The sequence below is a fragment of the Oncorhynchus nerka genome, linkage group LG7, assembly GCF_034236695.1.
Source record: "Oncorhynchus nerka isolate Pitt River linkage group LG7, Oner_Uvic_2.0, whole genome shotgun sequence".
Taxonomy (NCBI): Eukaryota; Metazoa; Chordata; class Actinopteri; order Salmoniformes; family Salmonidae; genus Oncorhynchus; species Oncorhynchus nerka.
The window spans coordinates 23676178-23689669 of NC_088402.1; positions in this window are offsets into that span (position 1 = coordinate 23676178).

Consider the following 13492-nt stretch of genomic DNA (forward strand, 5'->3'; position numbering starts at 1 on the left):
ATATGTGCATACAGGCAACAACACGGTGTGGCCACGGTGCGCTCACACATGGGGCTCAGCCAGCACTGTTACTTTTGTAACTGAATGAAAACATATAAACAATGTGATTTAACCGATTGATTTGATGAAAATAGATGGCAAAAATGCCGAACGGTGTTAAATGTATGTATACAGTTTAGCAAGAAAAATGATTTGACAGATTGAATCATGTAATATTAGGCCTTCTGATTATTCCTCAGTATCTACTCATTGATAGCCTGTGCGCTATACCAGACATCCAGTTTTCTGCAACGGTGCAACCAACCTTTGGTATGCTGATGGAAGGCTACTCCAAGTCAGAGGTTGCCATTCCCTGAAGCTTAATCAGACGTGCCCGAGCTCATCATGGTTCTAACAGACAAAGTGAAATAACAATGAATTTGTTTGTGGTGTACGCCGCTCAAAGGATATCTCACAACAGAGCATCAGCCATGATGATGAAACAATGATACAAATGTAACAACAGCACAACAAAATAGATAAAACATTTAATTTTTCAGGTGCCTTCTCATTGTAAACACAAGTGGTGCAACTAGTGCTTTCTAATGGCACTGAAACAAAACAGTGGTGCGCAGGACAAAGCTAAACTTTCCAGTGATCAAAATCATTCATCTTGAGGCAACAGGGGGAAGGGGTGCAAAATGCAATCTGTTCATTATTATATCATATATAAAATGGACATATCTATTTTATTACAGTGTAAAAAAAAAGGCCATCCTCCTCCACTCCTCTCTACCTAACTTCCCCTCACAGTCACTTCAGTTTCCATTAAGTCCCGTTAGTTTGGCTGCTCAGCCTACCTAAGTTATCCCTCACCCATCATAGCCCTGCCATTCCCAACCAATCAGAGCGCTTGGAAATCTGCATTTGGACACTTCACCCACCCACTCAGGTCAGAGTGTTATCGTCGTCCACAGCGTTTTCCATAGTGGCCTTTATTAATGTGTTTTATTGTTCTGCCATGGGGAGCTTCTAGAGTCATCCCAGACAGCTCTTGGAACTTGCTCATGCGCAGAGTAATTTATGACCTTATGGCACCAGGGCTGATCTAAGGTCTCAGCCTGGCAGATTCTTACACAATGCTGGAGTGAGAGGGTGCCATAAATCTTGAATTAGTTTCCCTCTCTCCAAAAGGTAAACGTTTATGTTTACGTTTATATTGATGCTGTGTTTATAGCCGTTTATAGACATGTTGTAAGTATAATGTAATTGGATAAAGTAATCCTTCTCACCCCCCCCCCCCTTAAAAGATTTAGATGCACTATTGTAAAGTGGCTGTTCCACTGGATGTCATAAGGTGAACGCACCAATTTGTAAGTCGCTCTGGATAAGAGCGTCTGCTAAATGACTTAAATGTAAATGTTAAATGATTTGACATTTATTCATGTACATATAGGTATATTGCATAGTTATAATGATTAACTAATACTGTTTACATGTGTGCATATATTTGTCTTATAGAAGCACAACAATAAGATTCCAAGTCATTCGGATTACCAGAATCATATAAACATCTTCAAAGGAAACAGTTGTGTCTTTGTGTGTGTGTGGTGGTGACTGTCAAGACTACAGTGATGTGCCTCAACATTCCGTTCTAACCGGACAGCACTATAGAGGACAGAACCACGCCAATCAGTTTTAAGTTTATAGCGGGTGAGGGCATTCACAGCCGACCACTCAGACAGGTGAGGGTATACCAGCCAACCGTTTTTACATGGTCCTTCTAGCCGGATTTAGTGACCAATAGTTTTTACATGGTCCTTCTAGCCGGATTTAGTGACAATAGTTTTTACATGGTCCTTCTAGCCAGATTTAGTGACCAATAGTTTTTACATTGTCCTTCTAGCCGGATTTAGTGACCAATAGTTTTTACATGGTCCTTCTAGCCGGATTTAGTGACAATAGTTTTTACATGGTCCGTAATTTCTCTGGATTTAGTGACCAATAGTTTTTACATGGTCCTTCTAGCCGGATTTAGTGACAATAGTTTTTACATGGTCCGTAATTTCTCTGGATTTAGTGACCAATAGTTTTTACATGGTCCTTCTAGCCGGATTTAGTGACCAATAGTTTTTACATGGTCCTTCTAGCCGGATTTAGTGACAATAGTTTTTACATGGTCCGTAATTTCTCTGGATTTAGTGACCAATAGTTTTTACATGGTCCGTAATTTCTCTGGATTTAGTGACAATAGTTTTTACATGGTCCGTAATTTCTCTGGATTTAGTGACCAATAGTTTTTACATGGTCCGTAATTTCTCTGGATTTAGTGACCAATAGTTTTTACATGGTCCGTAATTTCTCTGGATTTAGTGACCAATAGTTTTTACATGGTCCGTAATTTCTCTGGATTTAGTGACCAATAGTTTTTACATGGTCTTTCTAGCCGGATTTATTGACAATAGTTTTTACATGGTCCTTCTAGCCGGATTTAGTGACAATAGTTTTTACATGGTCCTTCTAGCCGGATTTAGTGACAATAGTTTTACATGGTCCTTCTAGCCGGATTTAGTGACAATAGTTTTTACATGGTCCTTCTAGCCGGATTTAGTGACAATAGTTTTTACATGGTCCTTCTAGCCGGATTTAGTGACAATAGTTTTTACATGGTCCTTCTAGCCGTATTTAGTGACAATAGTTTTTACATGGTCCTTCTAGACGGATTTAGTGACAATAGTTTTTACATGGTCCTTCTAGCCGTATTTAGTGACAATAGTTTTTACATGGTCCTTCTAGACGGATTTAGTGACAATAGTTTTTACATGGTCCTTCTAGCCGGATTTAGTGACAATAGTTTTTACATGGTCCTTCTAGCCGGATTTAGTGACAATAGTTTTTACATGGTCCTTCTAGCCGTATTTATTGACAATAGTTTTTACATGGTCCTTCTAGCCGGATTTAGTGACAATAGTTTTTACATGGTCCGTAATTTTTCCGGATTTAGTGACAATAGTTTTTACATGGTCCGTAATTTTTCCGGATTTAGTGACAATAGTTTTTACATGGTCCTTCTAGCCGTATTTAGTGACAATAGTTTTTACATGGTCCTTCTAGCCGGATTTAGTGACAATAGTTTTTACATGGTCCGTAATTTTTCCGGATTTAGTGACAATAGTTTTTACATGGTCCTTCTAGCCGGATTTAGTGACAATAGTTTTTACATGGTCCTTCTAGCCGGATTTAGTGACAATAGTTTTTACATGGTCCTTCTAGCCGTATTTAGTGACAATAGTTTTTACATGGTCCTTCTAGACGGATTTAGTGACAATAGTTTTTACATGGTCCGTAATTTTTCCAGATTTAGTGACAATAGTTTTTACATGGTCCGTAATTTTTCCGGATTTAGTGACAATAGTTTTTACATGGTCCTTCTAGCCGTATTTAGTGACAATAGTTTTTACATGGTCCTTCTAGACGGATTTAGTGACAATAGTTTTTACATGGTCCTTCTAGCCATATTTAGTGACAATAGTTTTTACATGGTCCTTCTAGCCGGATTTAGTGACAATAGTTTTTACATGGTCCTTCTAGCCGGATTTAGTGACAATAGTTTTTACATGGTCCGTAATTTTTCCGTATTTAGTGACAATAGTTTTTACATGGTCCGTAATTTTTCCGGATTTAGTGACAATAGTTTTTACATGGTCCTTCTAGCCGTATTTAGTGACAATAGTTTTTACATGGTCCTTCTAGCCGTATTTAGTGACAATAGTTTTTACATGGTCCTTCTAGCCGGATTTAGTGACAATAGTTTTTACATGGTCCTTCTAGCCGTATTTAGTGACAATAGTTTTTACATGGTCCTTCTAGCCGGATTTAGTGACAATAGTTTTTACATGGTCCGTAATATTTCCGGATTTAGTGACAATAGTTTTTACATGGTCCGTAATTTTTCCGGATTTAGTGACAATAGTTTTTACATGGTCCTTCTAGCCGTATTTAGTGACAATAGTTTTTACATGGTCCTTCTAGCCGTATTTAGTGACAATAGTTTTTACATGGTCCTTCTAGCCGGATTTAGTGACAATAGTTTTTACATGGTCCTTCTAGCCGTATTTAGTGACAATAGTTTTTACATGGTCCTTCTAGCCGGATTTAGTGACAATAGTTTTTACATGGTCCGTAATATTTCCGGATTTAGTGACAATAGTTTTTACATGGTCCGTAATTTTTCCGGATTTAGTGACAATAGTTTTTACATGGTCCTTCTAGCCGTATTTAGTGACAATAGTTTTTACATGGTCCTTCTAGCCGGATTTAGTGACAATAGTTTTTACATGGTCCTTCTAGCCGTATTTAGTGACAATAGTTTTTACAATATCCTTCTAGCCGTATTTAGTGACAATAGTTTTTACATGGTCCTTCTAGCCGGATTTAGTGACAATAGTTTTTACATGGTCCTTCTAGCCGGATTTAGTGACAATAGTTTTTACATGGTCCGTAATTTCTCTGGATTTAGTGACCAATAGTTTTTACATGGTCCTTCTAGCCGGATTTAGTGACAATAGTTTTTACATGGTCCTTCTAGCCGGATTTAGTGACAATAGTTTTTACATGGTCTGTAATTTCTCTGGATTTAGTGACCAATAGTTTTTACATGGTCCTTCTAGCCGGATTTAGTGACAATAGTTTTTACATGGTCCGTAATTTCTCTGGATTTAGTGACCAATAGTTTTTACATGGTCCTTCTAGCCGGATTTAGTGACCAATAGTTTTTACATGGTCCTTCTAGCCGGATTTAGTGACAATAGTTTTTACATGGTCCTTCTAGCCGGATTTAGTGACAATAGTTTTTACATGGTCCGTAATTTTTCCGGATTTAGTGACAATAGTTTTTACATGGTCCGTATTTTTTCCGGATTTAGTGACAATAGTTTTTACATGGTCCTTCTAGCCGGATTTAGTGACAATAGTTTTTACATGGTCCTTCTAGCCGGATTTAGTGACAATAGTTTTTACATGGTCCGTAATTTTTCCGGATTTAGTGACAATAGTTTTTACATGGTCCGTAATTTTTCTGGATTTAGTGACAATAGTTTTTACATGGTCCTTCTAGCCGTATTTAGTGACAATAGTTTTTACATGGTCCTTCTAGCCGTATTTAGTGACAATAGTTTTTACATGGTCCTTCTAGCCGGATTTAGTGACAATAGTTTTTACATGGTCCTTCTAGCCGTATTTAGTGACAATAGTTTTTACATGGTCCTTCTAGCCGGATTTAGTGACAATAGTTTTTACATGGTCCGTAATTTCTCTGGATTTAGTGACCAATAGTTTTTACATGGTCCTTCTAGCCGGATTTAGTGACAATAGTTTTTACATGGTCCTTCTAGCCGGATTTAGTGACAATAGTTTTTACATGGTCCGTAATTTCTCTGGATTTAGTGACCAATAGTTTTTACATGGTCCTTCTAGCCGGATTTAGTGACAATAGTTTTTACATGGTCCGTAATTTCTCTGGATTTAGTGACCAATAGTTTTTACATGGTCCTTCTAGCCGGATTTAGTGACCAATAGTTTTTACATGGTCCTTCTAGCCGGATTTAGTGACAATAGTTTTTACATGGTCCTTCTAGCCGGATTTAGTGACAATAGTTTTTACATGGTCCGTAATTTTTCCGGATTTAGTGACAATAGTTTTTACATGGTCCGGATTTTTTCCGGATTTAGTGACAATAGTTTTTACATGGTCCTTCTGGCCGGATTTAGTGACAATAGTTTTTACATGGTCCTTCTAGCCGGATTTAGTGACAATAGTTTTTACATGGTCCGTAATTTTTCCGGATTTAGTGACAATAGTTTTTACATGGTCCGTAATTTTTCTGGATTTAGTGACAATAGTTTTTACATGGTCCTTCTAGCCATATTTAGTGACAATAGTTTTTACATGGTCCTTCTAGCCGTATTTAGTGACAATAGTTTTTACATGGTCCTTCTAGCCGGATTTAGTGACAATAGTTTTTACATGGTCCTTCTAGCCGTATTTAGTGACAATAGTTTTTACATGGTCCTTCTAGCCGGATTTAGTGACAATAGTTTTTACATGGTCCGTAATTTTTCCGGATTTAGTGACAATAGTTTTTACATGGTCCGTAATTTTTCCGGATTTAGTGACAATAGTTTTTACATGGTCCTTCTAGCCGTATTTAGTGACAATAGTTTTTACATGGTCCTTCTAGCCATATTTAGTGACAATAGTTTTTACATGGTCCTTCTAGCCGGATTTAGTGACAATAGTTTTTACATGGTCCTTCTAGCCGGATTTAGTGACAATAGTTTTTACATGGTCCTTCTAGACGGATTTAGTGACAATAGTTTTTACATGGTCCTTCTAGCCGGATTTAGTGACAATAGTTTTTACATGGTCCGTAATTTTTCCGGATTTAGTGACAATAGTTTTTACATTGTCCGTAATTTTTCCGGATTTAGTGACAATAGTTTTTACATGGTCCTTCTAGCCGTATTTAGTGACAATAGTTTTTACATGGTCCTTCTAGCCGTATTTAGTGACAATAGTTTTTACATGGTCCTTCTAGCCGGATTTAGTGACAATAGTTTTTACATGGTCCTTCTAGCCGTATTTAGTGACAATAGTTTTTACATGGTCCTTCTAGCCGGATTTAGTGACAATAGTTTTTACATGGTCCTTCTAGCCGGATTTAGTGACAATAGTTTTTACATGGTCCGTAATTTTTCCGGATTTAGTGACAATAGTTTTTACATGGTCCGTAATTTTTCCGGATTTAGCGACCAATAGTTTTTACATACAGAATAGCTCAAAACGAATAATTGAAAATGACATATTACCCAATGGATGATGATCATGCACCCCTATTTTGAATGTGGAGGTTCAGCTGCTCCATTTGCTACATTGTTCAGGCTACAGTATGCTCATCATCACATATAAAATCTTTCACAAACAAACTCTGACATTGTCCTTTTTGCCTCAGTGGATCGATTTGCAATTGACGTGTATTTGGCACTCGTACAGTTAGACCCTAAAGCTTAGGCTTAGACCAATGCACTAAAGGCAGATAAAAATAATGAAAGAAAAACCTCAATGTCTATAGATATGAATTGCACAAGAATTATACATTTATTGATTCGTTTTCTCTTTATTCAACCCGCCTCCCACCCGACCCTAACAACCGATGTCCACTAGATGCATATGTGTTTTGTTTCACAGGATGTCTAGCCCGCATTTTCTGTACTTGATGCACATTTGCTTCGCTTTTCACCTAGCTAAAAGCTAGCTAGTTGGAGTCAGTGTCTCTACTTCTCTGCACAATTTTAATATATTGAACACATGCGGTACACAGAATGCACCGCAGCCTAGTGCGGCATCCCCAACATAGAGTTGCGGACTGCTCCATTGACAATGGATGACTTCCGCTGGAATGCAAAGAGTTCGACACATCTGGTGGACATGAGGTGTAAACTGCCCGCCCCGCGGAAATAACCACGGGGACTACGGGTTATGAGTGCACCCGGGCATCACTAGCCCACCTGCCTGCCTGTGTCACTGATGTTATGTTCTCCAGACCACGGATCCACAGCCGCTGCCCCTCAGCCTGTTTTATTAGTTTGGGGGATATCAATCACAGACGGAATTGAGGTTGTTTCCCTTAGTGATGAGGTTAATAGCGGCTACTCCGGGGTTGAATACAGAATCCCAAACAATTACAGTCCCTCATCAGGCTACCAGCTACTAACCCCTCATGGAGGGAGAGGCAAATCAGGGAGAGAGTTAACACACATGGGCAGACCTCTGGATCTTTTCTCAACGATTACTGCAATAGGCCTTCCAATCTTCACTTCTCCCCACTGTTTCTGATTTCAACTGGTCACTTTTAAGCATAGAGAACTTGTTTTCACATACACAACCACATAGATGACCTGTTATGGCTCACTGTATACCTGTGGCGTCCTCATTGCTGCTGACTAGAAGGAGTTTAATGATATACCGTTAATAGAATCTTAAGGAATTATTCTGACTAGAAGAGGTTAATGATATACTGTTTCTAGAATTATTTGTTACACGCATGGCTAGTAAGCTGGAATCGATGTTGATTACAAAGTGGAAGATGGATATTGAACTTTTACCAATGTGTTACCACTTGTAAATGTACTGAGGAGTGGTATTAAATTAGTATTTGTTGGGGGTGTCTATTGGCTGTGAGAGTTGATGACGTCACGTCAGTGTTACAGTGCTTATCTGATTACAGGGTGCAGGGTGTTCATGTTTGATCCAAAGTTAGATTTGTGGATGACATCTAACTCCCTGAAAGCAAGTCTGTAAATGTTATACAGTCTATTTGATCATAACACTCCTCTTAGGTGCCCAACGTAAATGTTTGACTATCATATCAGATTAATCTGATATAGGCTACTTTCTTGGAAAACAAACCTCAGATCCCTTCCTAAGATCTGCATAAGTGTGGCTGGCAAAAGCTGGCGAGTAATTGATCTATTCTGACAAGGTTTAGGGTGTTTCATGTTTCTCTCTCCTGTTTCCAAGCCTGCTTCCCTGCAGCCAGCCATGCCAGGAATCTTGGCTCAGCCTCGTACCCAGCAGCCAAGGCCAAGGTTAGGCCCCACTCAGGTGGTCCACATACCCAGAGGAAATGTGTAATGAATGGGTTACAGATATACCTGGCTAGCCTGGCCTCTATGAAAAAGGTCCACATACACGGAATAGGCTCCCTATTACATGGCGTGTGTGTGTGTCTGTGTGCTTGCATGCGTGTGTGTGCATGTGAGCCTCCCTAACACGTGTGTGTGTGTGTGTGTGTGTGTGCGTGCGTGCATGCGTGCATGCGTGTGTGCGTGCATGTGTGTGTGTGTGTGTGTGTGTGTGTGTGTGAGCATGCATGTGTGCCCATGCGCGCGTGAGATGCATAATGCATTGTAAACTCATCAGATAGGACCTATTAGAGGTGAAGTTAATGAAACCGTGCTGATTAACAATCTCAGGGTGCTGCTCCACCATATGCCAGTCTCCTCTCATACCCGCCGCAGAGAGGACACACCAGGCAGAGAGGTTTCCTGGCATCCCGCCCACTGACTGGGAAGTAGCAGCACTACTTCAACTGGTCAGACGACTCGCTCAGGCAACGATAGTCGCACACCAACATCATACATACTATATATGCACATAGAGTTCAGTCATACAGTATAATGTACATATTAAAGGTTTCTGTCCGCTACAAAGTCCTGTGCGATATGGCTATTATGGTGAAGTGGAGTGTAATCCTTGCTAGACTGACATTATCACACTTAATTACGCACTCACACACACACACACACCTGCACTCACACAAATACACATACACACATCTCTCACCTAGCCTGTTCAACAGCTGTTGGTCAGTAACCTGTCTGCCCCTCCCAGTCTGAGCTGTCCTCACTCTGACACAGAGTGACAGGTCTCTGCCCCCCCCCCCCCCGTCCACACACACACCTCCATGCCACACACACACAGCCACACACCTCTGTGACACACACACAGGCCAAGAACCCAATAACACCCACCCCACACCCTCTCCTCCACCCAGACAACTGCTCCGCCAATCAGACTTGAGCCAGATGGCCACACATGTTGGGTCTCACCCCCATTATCCCAGAGGGCAAGTTGCTGGGTCTACCCTGGTTGGAGCAGCCACCACCTGGCCTGGCCCAGACCCTCAGCTACTGACCCCCTGGCTGGCTGCTGTGGCCTGCCTGCCTGCCTGTCTGGCCTGTCTACGGTTGAGCTAAGGCCCACCCGGGCCTGGCCTGAATGCCAATGAATTGGAAGTAGTGTCGCTGCTGGGCCGAGTGCGTCCATGTGTGTTGTCCATATCCCCTCTGTATGGAGTAGCTGGCGGAGTAGTGGAGGGGAAAGATTTAGCTGGGAGCGATAATGATGAGGACTGATTATTAGTCAATTACGGCCACTTTGCCCGGGCCTTGGCGCTGGAGAGTGGGGGAGTAATCCTATTATCAGTGATGTCTCGATAATGGATTTGGTGTGTGTGTGTGTGAGTGTGTTTCTTTTCTTCCCTCTCTCTCCGGTTATTGAATGCTGAAAATGTCATCTCCATGAGCCCTGTAATGATGTTTTGGGCAAGGGGGAGAAGGAGTGATGGAGAAGGGGAGGGGGTGGATGAGAGAGATAAGATCTCATTTCAGAACTACAGTCTCAGAACAAGGCCTATCATTTCCTTCAGCAACACGGGATCAACCTCAGTTCTGCAGTGGTCAGCTATTCATTCTCTCTCTCTCTCTCTCTTTCTCTCTCTCTCTCTCTCTCTCTCTCTCTCTCTCTCTCTCTCTCTCTCTCTCTCTCTCTCTCTCTCTCTCTCTCTCTCTCTCTCTCTCTCTCTGATATTGTTATTATTTTGAAAGCAAACACTTTCTTGCAGGGTGGTAAGTTGTAATGGTAGATTGGCTGGGAGGTACACATTATTATTGCGGGTGTAGCAGGGTGTTGCACAGAAACCACTCGTCCCAAGAAGCTGCACCATCTCTCTTTCTGTTGTCAGCTAGTGGCACATCTGTCATGATACATCTCTGTGTGTGTGTGTGTGTGTGTGTGTGTGTGTGTGTGTGTGTGTGTGTGTGTGTGTGTGTGTGTGTGTGTGTGTGTGTGTGTGTGTGTGTGTGTGTGTGTGTGTGTGTGTGAACATCTGTCATGATAACCAAGATGGAGAACATATCTCTCTCACTCCACTTTACACAGCTGTGCTTGCATACAGAAAAGAACCAAAGGACCAAACTTTAAATGCAAACTACCACTACCAACAACCCTCCACTCCGTATTTGTGATATGAATTAGAATATATTGGATGTGACTTGTCACAGATATATGAACCATAAACGACACATGCAGGCTCAAGCAGAACATGCTAAACAACAGTAGCATATTGTGTCGGTCCGTCTCACTCTATGTAGTATTGAAAGTGATGGGTGACGCGCTTCTCCATGCGATAGCAACGCAAATGTGCGAGCACACACACACACACACACACACACACACGCACACACACACACACACACACACACACACACACACACACACACACAGCTTTCAGTGTCACCTTAATGGCTTGCGCCTACTTGCCATCGAGGCTGCTCGCTGATGCATCGGAGCCCAGCGCAGCATTCGGTTATGAGGCATGCAAGCAGCATACGTGTGGTGCATGTTCTGTGTTACGTGACAGGATGTAGTGGTTTATGGCCATGTGTTTCATTTCCACTCATAAATACATGCATGCAGCAAGATATGGGACATGTTTAAAACATTAGCCCCAGGTCTTCTTATGTTTTATAGAAATCCATCTACATATGGCACAAGGTGTCTAAGGCTGTATCCAAATGGTCCCTATTACCCATGTAGTGCATTTCTTTTGACCAGGGTCCATATGGCTCTAGTCAAAAGTAATGCACTTTAAATTGGGAGTAGGGTGGCATTTGGAACGCAGACCATGAGTGTGTGGTTGGTTGGTTGCACTATTAAAGACATTTAGAACGACATTACACATTTGTCTTGATCTCTGACACCTGTGTGATGTTGTGATGAATCATTCCCTGTGATGTGCCATATCTACCCAACACAGGTCATAGCATGTACTATAGCTTGTACTCTAGCATGTACTATAGCTTGTACTCTAGAATGTACTCTAGCATGTACTATAGCTTGTACTCTAGCATGTACTATAGCTTGTACTCTAGCATGTACTCTAGCATGTACTATAGCTTGTACTCTAGCATGTACTCTAGCTTGTACTATAGCATGTACTATAGCTTGTACTCTAGCATGTACTATAGCTTGTACTCTAGCATGTACTATAGCTTGTACTCTAGCATGTACTATAGCTTGTACTCTAGCATGTACTATAGCTTGTACTCTAGCTTGTACTCTAGCATGTACTATAGCTTGTACTCTAGCATGTACTATAGCTTGTACTCTAGCTTGTACTCTAGCATGTACTCTAGCATGTACTATAGCTTGTACTCTAGCATGTACTATAGCTTGTACTCTAGCATGTACTATAGCTTGTACTCTAGCTTGTACTATAGCTTGTACTCTAGCATGTACTATAGCTTGTACTCTAACGTGTACTCTAGCTTGTACTATAGCATGTACTATAGCTTGTACTATAGCATGTACTATAGCTTGTACTCTAGCATGTACTATAGCTTGTACTCTAACGTGTACTCTAGCTTGTACTCTAGCATGTACTCTAGCATTGACTCTAGCATGTACTCTAGAATGTACTCTAGCTTGTACTATAGCATGTACTATAGCTTGTACTCTAACGTGTACTCTAGCTTGTACTCTAGCATGTACTCTAGCATGGATCAGGTTGCTCACATAAAAGAGGGGAAAACACTTTTTCTCACAATATCAGAACAAGCACTTTACTTGGGTAAGGGTACCCTGCCTACATAATGACTTCATAACACATTAATAACCCATAACATTAATAAGCAGTACATAACTATTTCAGTGCATTGTTTAAAAAAATAGAGTTTTTTAAACATACATTGAATACCTGTTTTCTTTGTGGCTTTTCCACTGGTTAATTTTCCCGGTTATCGCCATCACCATAACTGAGAAGCTGTGTTGTCCATACATGGTCCAATCTGGACGGACAGTGGTGGTGGTGTAGTGATGGCGCCGGCTCTGGCCCTGTGACATTCAGCACACAGGGAGGAGACAGAGAAGAGAAGAAGCTCATTACACACGTTAAGGAGCTCTGGGGCCTAATTAAGAGAAGCTAATTTCCTACATGCACGAGGAAACAATGGCGCCGTCATTTTTCATTATTAATACTTTAACAACGGCTGACCGGCAGCCAGCCCTGACGGAGGGAATCTCAGGCCCATCAATTAACCTCGATCCTGGGTTGCCGCTGTGAGGCTAGGTAGCCTCCCCCTGGAGGACGATAAGGGAGAGGATGGAAGAGGCGGGTGCAGCTCGGACATATGAATATTAATCTCTTCACCTTTGTCGTTTGGGACAAAAGGGTCGATGGCTCTAAGGACTAGCGATGCCCTCTCTTCGTTAGTGACCTTTACCACCCCTCTGTCTCACACTCACTCGACCTCTTGCTCCTCAGATCCCTTGGAACTCTAGGAGGAATATGAGGATGTCTCAGATTTTGACCTTAGCCTCATTTATGTATTTAGGTCTTTAGTATCTGCATGTTGTAGAATCATCAATCAAGTCTGTCTCAGAGTGGTTACAGACAGTTTTAGATAATGGTTTAACTGGTGAACGGATGAGGGTACTAGGACAAAGGTGAAATTATGAGCTATATCATTCATCTGCTTTGATATCATCCCATTCTGAAACTGAACTGGGGCTGTATGCATCAAGTGTCTTATTGTAGTGCTGATGAAGAATCAGTTTAGCCTTTTAGATCACAATTAATAAGAAAACATGGACGGGGGTGACCTGATCCTAGAT